Source organism: Oncorhynchus tshawytscha, linkage group LG26 (assembly GCF_018296145.1).
Source record: "Oncorhynchus tshawytscha isolate Ot180627B linkage group LG26, Otsh_v2.0, whole genome shotgun sequence".
Lineage (NCBI taxonomy): Eukaryota > Metazoa > Chordata > Actinopteri > Salmoniformes > Salmonidae > Oncorhynchus > Oncorhynchus tshawytscha.
In genome coordinates, this window is record NC_056454.1 from 45017424 (window position 1) to 45029615 (window position 12192).

The window sequence follows — 12192 nt, forward strand, 5'->3', positions numbered from 1 at the left end:
AACAAAGCCTCCAATTCATGTGCTCTCTTTAAGTCTGGGCAGAACAGATTACGGTCTCGTGGTAATCACCTGACACCAGGCAACTATGAGCTTGACTCCTAACAGAGAAATACCTCAGGCCAAAATACATAATGTTTCGGTTAGACCATCAGCTATCTACAGGCCCATTTTTACATTCTAGTCATTTAGCAGACACTATTATCCAGAGCAACTAGGATTAAGTGCCTTGCTCAAGGGCACATCAACATATTTTTCACATAGTTGACTCTGGATTTGAACCAGTGACCTTTTGATGACTGGTTAAACACTCTTAACCCCTAGGCTACATGCCACCCATCTCATGTGAAGCTCACAACGTTAGTCCCATGAATATTTTTTTTTTTTAAGTATTTGAGAGTAATTTCTCACAAAGTTGTTTTTGCTAGAAATGAAATCCACAGTAGACTGATTGATATACATTTGCATAATTACAGATAGGATATTTGGTTTCCTGTTCACTTCCCTCTTTATCACATGACATATGATACATATAATCCTAAATCATTTAAATCATGATAGCCTAATCATATCGTGTGTCTATACTGTTTTATTATTAATAATTTTTCTCCACTGAGAAAAAGTCATCAACTGATTATTGAATTCCTCTGAGAAACAAGCATTCTTTGTTCTGTGGGAGGAGCACCAAACACATCAATGAAGACTTATGATGTTTTGTACGTCAGTGCAGAAATAAGTGATATGCTTTGTGCTTGTGTCATTAGCTAGACTTTCCCTACCCCCTGTTACCTATGATTGATCTGGCATGTGACTGTTGAATGGTGAGTGAAAAGTTACATTGCCAATTACACAATAGCTACACACATATACTGCCATAAGGGAACGAGATAAAACTTCTTCATTTTTTAAATCTAAAACTGAATTGAAAAAATAAAGATCCTAAATCGAAAAATTACATAATTCAATGTAAGCTCGTAGAAACAATATGCTAGTATTGTAACACCTTTAATTATTGTCATAAAGAAATATACTATAATATACTTGTCACACCCTGACCTTAGTTATTTGTTTTCTTTATTATTTTGGTTATTTTGGTTAGGTCAGGTTGTGACGAGGGTGATATGTGTGTTTTTGTTTTCTAGGGTTTTTGTAATTCTATGGGGTTTTAGTGTCTAGGTATATGTAGGTCTATGGTGGCCTGAATTGGTTCCCAATCAGAGACAGCTGTTTATCGTTGTCTCTGATTGGGGATCCTATTTAGGTTTCCATTTCCATTTTGGTTTTGTGGGTTATTATCTATGTGTAGTTGCATGTCAGCACCCGGTTTATGATAGCGTCACGGTTGTTTTGTTTAAGTGTTTTTAGTTTACTAAAGAAGAATATATTTTATCACCTGGCGCCTTGGTGACATCATTACGACGAACGTGACAGAATAACCCACCAAACCAGGACCAAGCAGCGTGAAAAGGAGGAACAGTGCTTAATGGGGAAATGGATCTGGGAGGAGATATTAGATGGAGCAGGACCCTGGACACAGCCGGGGGAGTATCGCAGTCCGAAGGGGGAGTTAGAGGCAGCGAAAGCGGAACGGCGATACTACGAGGAGAAATACAGGAGAATAGAGGAACAGCGACGATATGAAGGTACACGACTAGCAGGGAAGCCCGTGAGGCAGCCCCAATAAAAAAAATATTGGGCGGGCACACGAGGAGGTTGGCTGAGTCAGGTCGGAGACCTGAGCCAACTCCTCGTGCTTACCATGGGCAGCATGTAACTGGTCAGGCACCGTGTTATGCAGAGATGCGCTTGGTGTCTCCAGTGCGCTATTCTAGCCCGGTGCGCTCTATTCCAGCTCCTCGCATTTGCCGGGCTAGAATGGGCATCCAGCCAGGACGTATTGAGGCAGCTCTATGTTCTGGATCTCCAATGCGTCTCCACGGTCCAGTGTATCCTGTTCCTCCTCCCCGCACTCGCCCTGAGGTGCTTGTCCCCAGCCCGGTACCACCAGTTCCGGCACCACGCACCAGGCCTACAGTGCGCCTCCAGGGTCCAGTACGTCCTGTTTCTCCTCCCCGCACTCGCCCTGTGGTGCGTGTCCCCAGCCCGGTACCACCAGTGCCGGCACCACGCACCAGGCCTACAGTGCGCCCCGGCAGTCCAGAGCGTCCGGCGACAGTACCCAGTCCAGATCGTCCGGCGATGGGCCACAGTCCGGAACCTCCAACGACGGGCCACAGTCCGGGGTCTCCAACGACGGGCCACAGCCCGGGGTCTCCAGCGACGTTCCCCAGCCCGGGGCCTACGGCGAGGATCCGCAGTCCAGAGCCTCCGATGGACCATTTATTACAATAACATGAACATTGCATAGAGGCATAATCAGAAACTGTAGGCTTACTGTTAGTTCCTGTTAGGCTTTAGTTCAAGAGTTGTCTGTGCACTTTCCATTGTATTAAGGGTTCAAAGCCATGCTGTCTTCGCTGGTGCAGCATGTTGGTCCTCCTATTTGACCTCTCCTTATATGTCCCTCACTCATTCCATTACACAGACCAGGCGATTATTTTCATCCATGCTGGGAGAAAAGACTTAATTATAATAAAAAAATAACCTTTTTTTGAGTTGTGGATGCTGATTGGCTGAAATAGCATTTCATCTGTGTGTCTATCAGACAATAAACCACAGTATGAAAAATACAAAATTAAGGGACCTCAGGAGTTTGTGGTATATAGACCATTAATCTGAGTTAACTAAAGTCTTGTGTAATTAATCAGATGCTTTATTCAGAACCCGAATGAAGACCACCACTCTCTCTTTGCAAGTTAAGGGCTAGTCTATGGGCCAAATGTCCCCTCCCTTTCTGAAATTCAAAAGATGCTAACACCTGTGAAATCCTGATTTGTCCAATGCACTGGAACGGATGCTGTTCGTTATCTCACGCATCCCGTTGTATCATAACAGATCCATGGTACCATTTATGCTTACATAGTCTGTCCACGAGAAATGAATTAATAAGCAATAAGGCCCAAGGGTATGTGGTATATTGGCCAATATACTACAGCTAATAGCTGTTCTTAAGCACGACGCAATGCGAGCATACAGCCTGGATACAGATGTGGTATATTGTCCATGTAACGTGAACCACTGAGGTGCCTTATTGCTATTATAAACTAGTTACCTACATAAATAGAACAGTAAACAACTATTTTTGCATCATTCCGTGGTACAGTATATTGTCTGATAGACCTAAACTACCCAGTTTATAACAGGAAATATACCACAGCTAAGGGCTGTTCTGATGCATCACGTGGCATAAGCATCAGCCTCTGGAGCCAAAAGTTGCATGATGGAATCCAGCGACAAAGTTTTTTTGAGATTTTAGTTTTAAGTCTATCCCAAACCTTAACCCTTACCTTAACCATTTTAAGTTAATGCCTTACCTTAAGATTATTGAGTTAATTACTTATCTTAACCCTAAACTTAAAATGTGGAAGTTAATGGCTAAACCTAACCTTAGACACTTCGAAATTTGACATTTTGAGAGAAATTCTAACATGAGACAGAACTTGTTACACACACACACACGCACAACATAGAAAGGCAGAGTCAAGGAAACTAACTTTCATCAACACACCCACACACCATAATAGGAAAGTTACTGTAGATTAAGAAACAGCAACAATCAAATACACATTTTTAACCCTTCTCCTACAATTTCGTAAATCTAATTATTCGATGTAAAAATATAAAGATAAACTTTTCTAAATGTTTTGTATTTTAATTTAATGACTTTTAATTTATTTTTGATTCAAAATATTTTTGATTCAAAATAAATAATTGATAGATTTTTTTGTGTCCTTTTTACTCCCCAATTTCCTGGTATCCAATTGGTAGTTAGTCTTTTCCCATCACTGCAACTCCCGTATGGACTCAGGATGCCATACGTCCTTTGAAACACAACTCAGCCAAACCGAACAGATTCTTGACACAATGCGCTGCTTAATCCGGAAGCCAGCCGCACCAATGTGTCAGTGAAACACCGTACACCTGGCGACCATGTCAGCGTGGCCCGCTACAAGAGTCACTAGTGCGCGATGGCATAAGAACATCCCTGCCGGCCAAACCCTCCCCTAAACCGGTCAATGCTGGGCCAATTGTGTGCCGCCCCATGGGTCTCCCGGTCGCGGCTGGCTCGTCTCGAACTAGGATCTCTAGTGGCACAGTTAGTATTGCAGAGGCTTAGACAACTGCGCCATTCCGGAGGCCCCGGAAATCTAATTAATGTAATAAATACATCCCCATCAAAATCCATCTGTTTAAGTTAGAGATACTTTTGTATATATAGTGTATGTGAACACCCCTTCAAATGAGTGGATTCGGCTATTTCAGCCACACCCGTTGCTGACAGGTGTATACAATCGAGCACACAGCCATGTATTTTCCATAGACAAACATTGGCAATAGAATGGCCTTACTGAAGAGCTCAAATCTGCCTCTGGAAGCAACGTCAGTACAGAACTGTTTGCCGGGAGCTTCATGAAATGGTCGAGCAGCCACACACAAGCCTAAGATCACCATGCGCAATGCCAAGCATCGGCTGGAATGGTGTAAATCTTGCCGCCATTGGACTCTGGAGCAGTGGAAACGCGTTCTCTGGAGTGATGAGTCACGCTTCACCATATAGCAGTCCGATGGACGAATCTGGGTTTTGGGGATGCCAGTAAACGGTACCTGCCTGAATGCATAGTGCCAACTCTAAAGTTTGGTGGAGAAGGAATAATTGTCTAGGGCTGTTTTTCATGGTTTGGGCTAGGCCCTTAGTTCCAATGAAGGGAAATCTTAACGCTACAGCATACAATAACATTCTAGACGATTCTGTGCTTCCAACTTTGTGGCAACAGTTTGGGGAAGACCCTTTGCTGTTTCAGCATGACAATGCCCCCTTGCACAAAGCAAGGTCCATACAGAAATGGTTTGTCAAGATCGGTCTCGAAGAAATTGATTGCACAGAGCTCTGACCTCAACCACATTGAACACCTTTGTGATGAATTGGAACGCCGACTGCGGGGCCAGGCCTAATCGCCCAACATCAGTGCCTGACCTCACTAATGCTCTTGTGGAATCAAGTCCCCACATCATTGTTCCAACATCTAGTGAAAAGCTTTCCCAGAAGAGTGGAGGCTGTTATAGCAGCAAAGGGGGGACAAACTCCATATTAATGCCCATGATTTTGGAATGAGATGTCTGACGAGCAGGTGTCCACGTACTTTTGGTCGTGTAGTATATCAGTTTTTTTCATGGGTTGCATCTCAATCCACCAATTCGTCGATATCACCCTTCCGCATCTGAGGTGAAAGGTGGCGCTAGAGCGGTGTTTGTCAGAACATGAGACTGAAATGGTCCTTTTCACAAAAAAACTTCTAAAGCATCCGAACAGTTTGGCCTACAAAACTATTATGCACAGGAGGCTGCTGAGCGGAGGACGGCTCATAATAATGGCTGGAATGGAATGGTATCAAACCAATAGAAACCATGTTTTTGATGTGTTCGATACCATTTCATATTTTCCATTCCAGCCTAAGAGCTATGAGCACGTCCTCCCCAATTAAGGTGCCACCAGACCCCTCTGTGGAAAGATGAGACACTTCACAGGACTGAACTGAATTCGGTACAGCCTCTTCTGCCAACTTCTGTCTGTAGCGTCCGAACAATTTTGGGCTACACACCTCTGTGGAATTGTGAGTCTCTCACAAACACGTACTGTATATGTCAGTACAAGTAAGATGGCAGCGACAGACATGGCAGCTCTGGTTCTAGCTCCTAAGCAACTTTGCAGTATTTTTTTGTGTGTTACTTCTTACATTATTAGCCCAGAAAGTTTTTGTGTGTTATTACATACAGCAGGAAATAACTTTTGGATATCAGGGCTGCGGTAACTCACCAGCATTAAGAAATACGACTTTCCCGAATGTAATCCTTTGAACATTACTTGCTAATGTTTAGTCTCTGGACAATAAAGTAGACAAGCTCAGGGCGAGGATCTCCTTCCAGAGAGACATCAGGGACTGTAACATACTCTGTTTCACGGAATCATGGCTCTCTTGGGATACACTGTCTCTGTCCACACAGCCAGCTGGATTCTCAGTACATCGTATAGGCAGGAATAAAGAACTCTCCGGGAAGAAGGGTGTTGGTTAACTTTATATGATTAACTAGTCATGATTGTGGTAACATACAGAAACTCAAGTCCTTTTGTGCACCCGACCGAGAATACCTCCCAATCAAATGACGACCGTATTACCTCACAAGAGAATGACTGTTATAGTTACAGCTGTGTATATTCCCCCTCAAGCCGATACCACTACGGCCCTCAAGGAACTTTGACATTTTTTTAACCTTTATTTAACTAGGCATGTCAGTTAAGAACAAACTCTTATTTTCAATGACAGCCTAGGAACAGTGGGTTAAGTGCCTTGTTCAGGGGCAGAACGACAGATTTTTACCTTGACAGCTCAGGGATTCAATCTTGCAACCTTTCGGTTACTAGTCCAATGCTCTAACCACTTCGCTTCCTACACTTGACTTTATGCAAACTGGAAACCAGATATCCTGAGGCAGCATTTATTGTAGCTGGGGATTTTAACAAAGCAAATTTGAGAAAAATCTACCGAAGTTCTATCAACACACTGACTGTAGTACGGACTGACTGTAGTACTCACTCTGATAAAATACTCAACCACTGCTACTTCCACATTTGAAATGCCTACAGGGCCCTCCCTTCAGCAAATCAGATCACGACTCAATTTTGCTCCTCCCTTTCTGTAGGCAGAAACTCAAACTGGAAGTACCCGTGCAAAGGTCTACTCAACACTGGTCTGACCAATCGGAATCCATTCTTCAAGATTGTTTTGATCACGCGGAGTGGGATATGTTCCGGGTAGCCTCTGAGAACAACATTCACTTATACACGGACACGGTGACTGAGTTCATTAGGAAGTGTACAGGGGATGGTGTTCCCACTGTGACTATTAAAACCCATCCAAACCAGAATCCGTGGATAGATGGCAGCATTCGTGCCAAACTGAAGCGCGAACCACCGCATTTAACCATGGCAAGGTGACTGGGAATATGGTTGAATACAAACAGTGTAGTTATTCCCTCCGTAAAACAATCAAACAGTCATTATAGAGACAAAGTGGAGTCACATTTCAACGGCTCAGACACGAAACATATGTGTCAAGGCCTACAGACGATCACAGATTACAAAGAGAAAATCAGCCACGTTGCGGACACTGACGTCTTGCTCCCGGAGAAGCTAAATACCTTCATCGCCCGCTTTGAGGATAACATGGTGCCACCGATGCGGCCCTCTCCCAAGGACTGTAGACTCACGTCCTCTGTGGCCGACGAGAGTAAGACATTTAAGCGTTGCTTCCGGCCCAGATGGCATCCCTAGCCCCGTCATCAGAGCATGCGTTGACCAGTTGGCTGTAGTGTTTACGGTCATATTCAATCTCTCCTGATCCCAGTCTGCTGTCCCCACTTGCTTCAAGATGTCCACCATTGTTCCTGTACCCAAGAAAGCAAAGGTAACTGAACTAAATGCCTATTGCCCCATAGCACTCACTTCTGTCATCATGAAATGCTTTGAAAGGCTAGTTAATAAGGATCATCAAATCAAATCAAATTTATTTATATAGCCCTTCGTACATCAGCTGATATCTGATATGCTGTACAGAAACCCAGCCTAAAACCCCAAACAGCAAGCAATGCAGGTGTAGAAGCATCATATCAACTCTACCTTACCTGACACCCTCGACCCAATTCAATTTACTTACCGCCCCAATAGATCCACAGACGATGCCATTGCACTGCACACTGCCCTATCCCATTTGGACAAGAGGAATACTTACTTACAGTAAGAATGCTGTTCTAAACAAGCATTTCCCTACACCAGCAGTAACATCTGCTAAAAATGTCTGTGACAAATAACATTTGATTTGATTGTGCTTTTGATTTGTTTTGATCTAGGACACCCACAAGCCTCACAACACTCTTCTGATGGTCCCCCGGTACCCGTTTTTAAAAAATGAATAGAAGTATATATGGAGATAGTTTAGTGCCTACAAAAGGGGTCAAATACATTTACAATAATGTGTTTTCTGATCTTTCTTGTATCGCTCAGATAAACTGTAGGACAAACACTTCAAAACAAACTTAACTTTTTGTTGAAGGACTATCTTGTTGTTCCAATGTAGTGAATCTGTTCTTCAATGCATTTCTATGGGCTAATAGCAGTAATGCCAAATTCAGCATGTCATCAAGTATTTTTTTTTCATCTTTTTTTGAGACCTTAAAAGTCTTAAAATTCAAAATCAAATAGCTAAATGATCCTTGGTATGACCATCTTAAAACAATTCCTTATGTTAGCTTAGACTCTAGAGCAGAATTTCCCAAACTCGGTCCTGAGGACACCAAGGGATGCACATAGATATTTATTTTTGCCCTAACACTAAACACCTTATTCATATAATCTAATCTTGATTGTTTGAATCAGCTGTGTAGTTCTGGGGCAAAAAAACAAAACATTGCACCCCTTGGGGTCCCGAGCACCGAGTTTTGGGAAATCGTGCTCTAGAGTCTAAGCTAACATAAGGAATTGTTTTAAGATGGTCATACCAAGGATCTAGCTATTTGATTTGGAATTTTAAGACGTGTTAAGGTATCAAAACAATATGAAAAAAAATATTTGATGAAATGCTGAATTTGGCATTACTGGGTTAAGAAACAGTACCAATCAAAATACACATTTATTTATGTAATCAGCTAAGATGCATACATTCAATATTGTGACACAAATTGCTCCAGAACACAGGAGTGATGGTTGCTGATAATGGGCCTCTGTACGCCTATGTAGATATTCCATAAAAGATCAACCGTTTCCAGCTACAATAGTAATTTACAACATTAATAATGTCTACACTGTATTTCTGATCAATTTTATGTTATTTTAAACGGACACAAAAAATGTGCTTTTCTTTCAAAAACACAAGACATTTCTAAGTGGTAGTGTGTGTACTGGGCTGGTTTCCGAGACATGAATTACACCTGATTAAAAAGCACTTTCAATGGAAATCCTTCAGTAAACATGCATTTTAGTCCAGGACGAGGCTTAATCTGTTTCACACAATGTTTTAAACACATTTCTGTCCAACAGCGCACCTGTCACACACCACGCCCCAATTGGAGAACCTGGACTGGTTACTGATGAGGGAGGAGTCATCTGGGTTGTGCCCCCCCAGGAGAGAGTCTGTACAGACGTCACACTCAGTCTGCCCTGTGGCGAAGTTCCAGTATGGAACAGCAAAGGTCTCATTGCCAGTCAGTCTCTGCAGAGGATAAACTATTCAGATACACTCATTCAAGGAAGCTGACATTTTCCCAAGTGCATATTCATATTTTGTAAGACAAATACAACAATTAATTTACCTTTACACTCTTACCTGCAGGTTTCTCTCCAGACTAAGTATGTGGTATCTGTGCCAAGTTATGAAGGCAGGTCCTTTACGGGAGAATCAATGTGCTTGGATGGACATCCAGATAGACATCCAGATGGAACATTCTAGTCTTAGAAGTGCAATCGTGTCCATAGAAGTTAAATTGTTCAACATTGTACACATGTAAATGATTATCATAATAATATATTGTTTGTGTTTGCTTGTTTGTTTATGTGTGATGGATCACATTCCCCAAGGAGTGTCTCTGACAGAGTAGTAGTGCTGCCACGTAAAGAAGTCATAGATGGAGATGTTGGAGAACTGGGGCTGGGTTCCATTGGGCCCCAACAGGGCCAGCCAGTGCTATGTGGCAATGACATAGTCTGGGTGGGTGGTGTTCTTGGCCCGGTCCAACACATCCAGGAACTCCTGGAGCTCAGCTGGAGTCAGAGAGTGGATGTTTTCCTCACCACTGGGGATTTATGCACGCCACAGTTTGTTCCTGTCCAACCAAACGTACACTGACCACAGTCAAAGCCACCAAGGTTACCTAGACACAGGGAGGGAATATAGATCAACGTTTATAGGTATACTGCAAAACATACTAATACACTTTTTACATTGAATTTTAACTTGAAGTTAGCAATTTAATGCGTTTGTAAGAAATGTAATAAAATGCAGATATCTTAAAAGTGTACAGTTGAACATTTTCAACATTATAATTTCATTAGTTACTGAAGAACCTGCAAGTTTGATTCAAACATGTAGTTGGCCACCTTTCACGGTCATCTCAGTTTCTCATTGGAATTGGTCCACCCCAGGGTTTGGTTTTCTCGTCCAGATAAAAGTCCACACACGTTAGCAGGATCAGACCCGAGGGCAGGGCAGCACTGCTTTGAGACGATCCCTTCTACCGTGCTACACACTCGAGGAAACTGAGCCTCTGTAGAACCAGGCCATGTCACAAAACAGACCAACCCTAGCACAAGAGCTCTCATTGTCTTTTTCACACTGCTGTAATCTTCTACTTTCACCCTAAAACATGTATTTGTACACCAGTTCCCAGCAATGATGTGGTCAATAAGTTCCAATAAGACTCAGAGATGAAACTAATTCGAGTTGATGGTGTTTGTCTTTCCCATTTTCCAGAAAATGAAACTTCAAGGTTCATTCATCCATTTCGTTTGATGACAGATAGCATTGACAGTGGGCTGCAGGCCTACAAGAAATTAAACCGCTCTTTCCCGGAATAATTATCCAACTAAGATTTCTAGGGACAAGTGATACAAATACCCACACAGTGTCTTTAAGAGCCCAGATCACAATGTTGTCAGTATGTTTGCACAATGCTCGCCCTCAAATAAAAATCACGTTGTAGCAGATGAGATGCACAGTAACAGAAAAATAAAAAAGATATTGGCCCTCCATGACAATTTGCGATTTTTTCCCCTCATATCATTAATCTGATACCCATTCCCACCCACAGAGATACCACAGTAGCGAGCTATTTTACACCATTCACACCACGCTCAACTCTACCACTGCTTTCTAATACTGCCCTCTGGTAACAGGTATGAACTTCAACCTCAACTTTGGTGCCTTTACTGCAAAAAGGCATAATTCAGTAGGAGTTTCATCATAAACAATTTGAACGTTTTAAAAAACTTTTATCATCTAGGTCTACCTTTCTCTGTTAACTGTTATCTGATCTTCACTGTTTAACATATAGAACTGTACATGTAAATATCTGAGGAAGGGTTTGTTTGATTTTACAATTGACATCATCCAATGGATGACTGACCTTTAATGTACTGTACTCTACAACAGTATGGGACTAGTCACACTGGAATCCTCTCATAGATCCCTAAGGAACTCTTTTGAAATCATGTGTTCAACTGAATGTTTCCCCAAACCTATGCACTTTTTTTAACAAAACAACTTTAGACTGTGTGTATATGTTTCTCATTATGTATCTTTTCATACAGTATACACGTTATATCCTGTTTATAAATGCATTACCAATTTCCTTACATCTAGAAGTACAGTTTCAAGATATATCTTTCCAAAAACAATCACATTTTCTTGGCCAAAAAAACATCAATAAATCCTTGTTGGTTTAACATTCATTTCAATAGATCTTTGAATGAATTATGTTATATCTTTCACTGAAGGTTTTGCTTGTCATGAAAAGGGAACTTAGTGTCACATAGACCCCCGAAGCCTCCATTGGAACACATGGGGGTGCTAGAGAGCCATCTTTGGGGCAGAATCAGCTCCTTGAAACACTTCAAGTGTTCATGAAAATAACTATTTGTGGCTATGTACAGTGGTATGAGTGAATTCTTATGTGCCGCTTGTCACTGTAGTCCAGCACTCCATTGTTACAAGGTAATATGAAACCATTTTGTCCTGCTACTTTTTTATTTACCTTTATTTAACTAGGCAAGTCAATTCAAATCAAATTCTTATTTTCCATGACAGCCTAGGAACAGTGGGTTAACTGCCTGATCAGGGGCAGAACGACAGATTTGTACCTTGTCAGCTCGGGTATATGAACTTGTAACCTTTCAGTTACTAGTCCAACGCTCTAACCACTAGGCTACCCTGCAACCCCCTATAGCTTTTAGAAAGTAGCAGTAGATGCAGGTAAATGGGTTCTATTCAAAATAAAAAATTTATACGTTGTTTTTCTGAGATTTGGCAC

The 12192-nt window shown here is 42.0% G+C and overlaps 1 pseudogene; it reads right to left on the reverse strand.

Annotated features, from left to right (window-relative positions):
* Nucleotides 1-9126: 9126 nt before the first annotated feature.
* LOC112234319 lies at nt 9127-10277 on the reverse strand (annotated as a pseudogene).
* Between the last annotated feature and the right edge of the window lie 1915 nt (nt 10278-12192).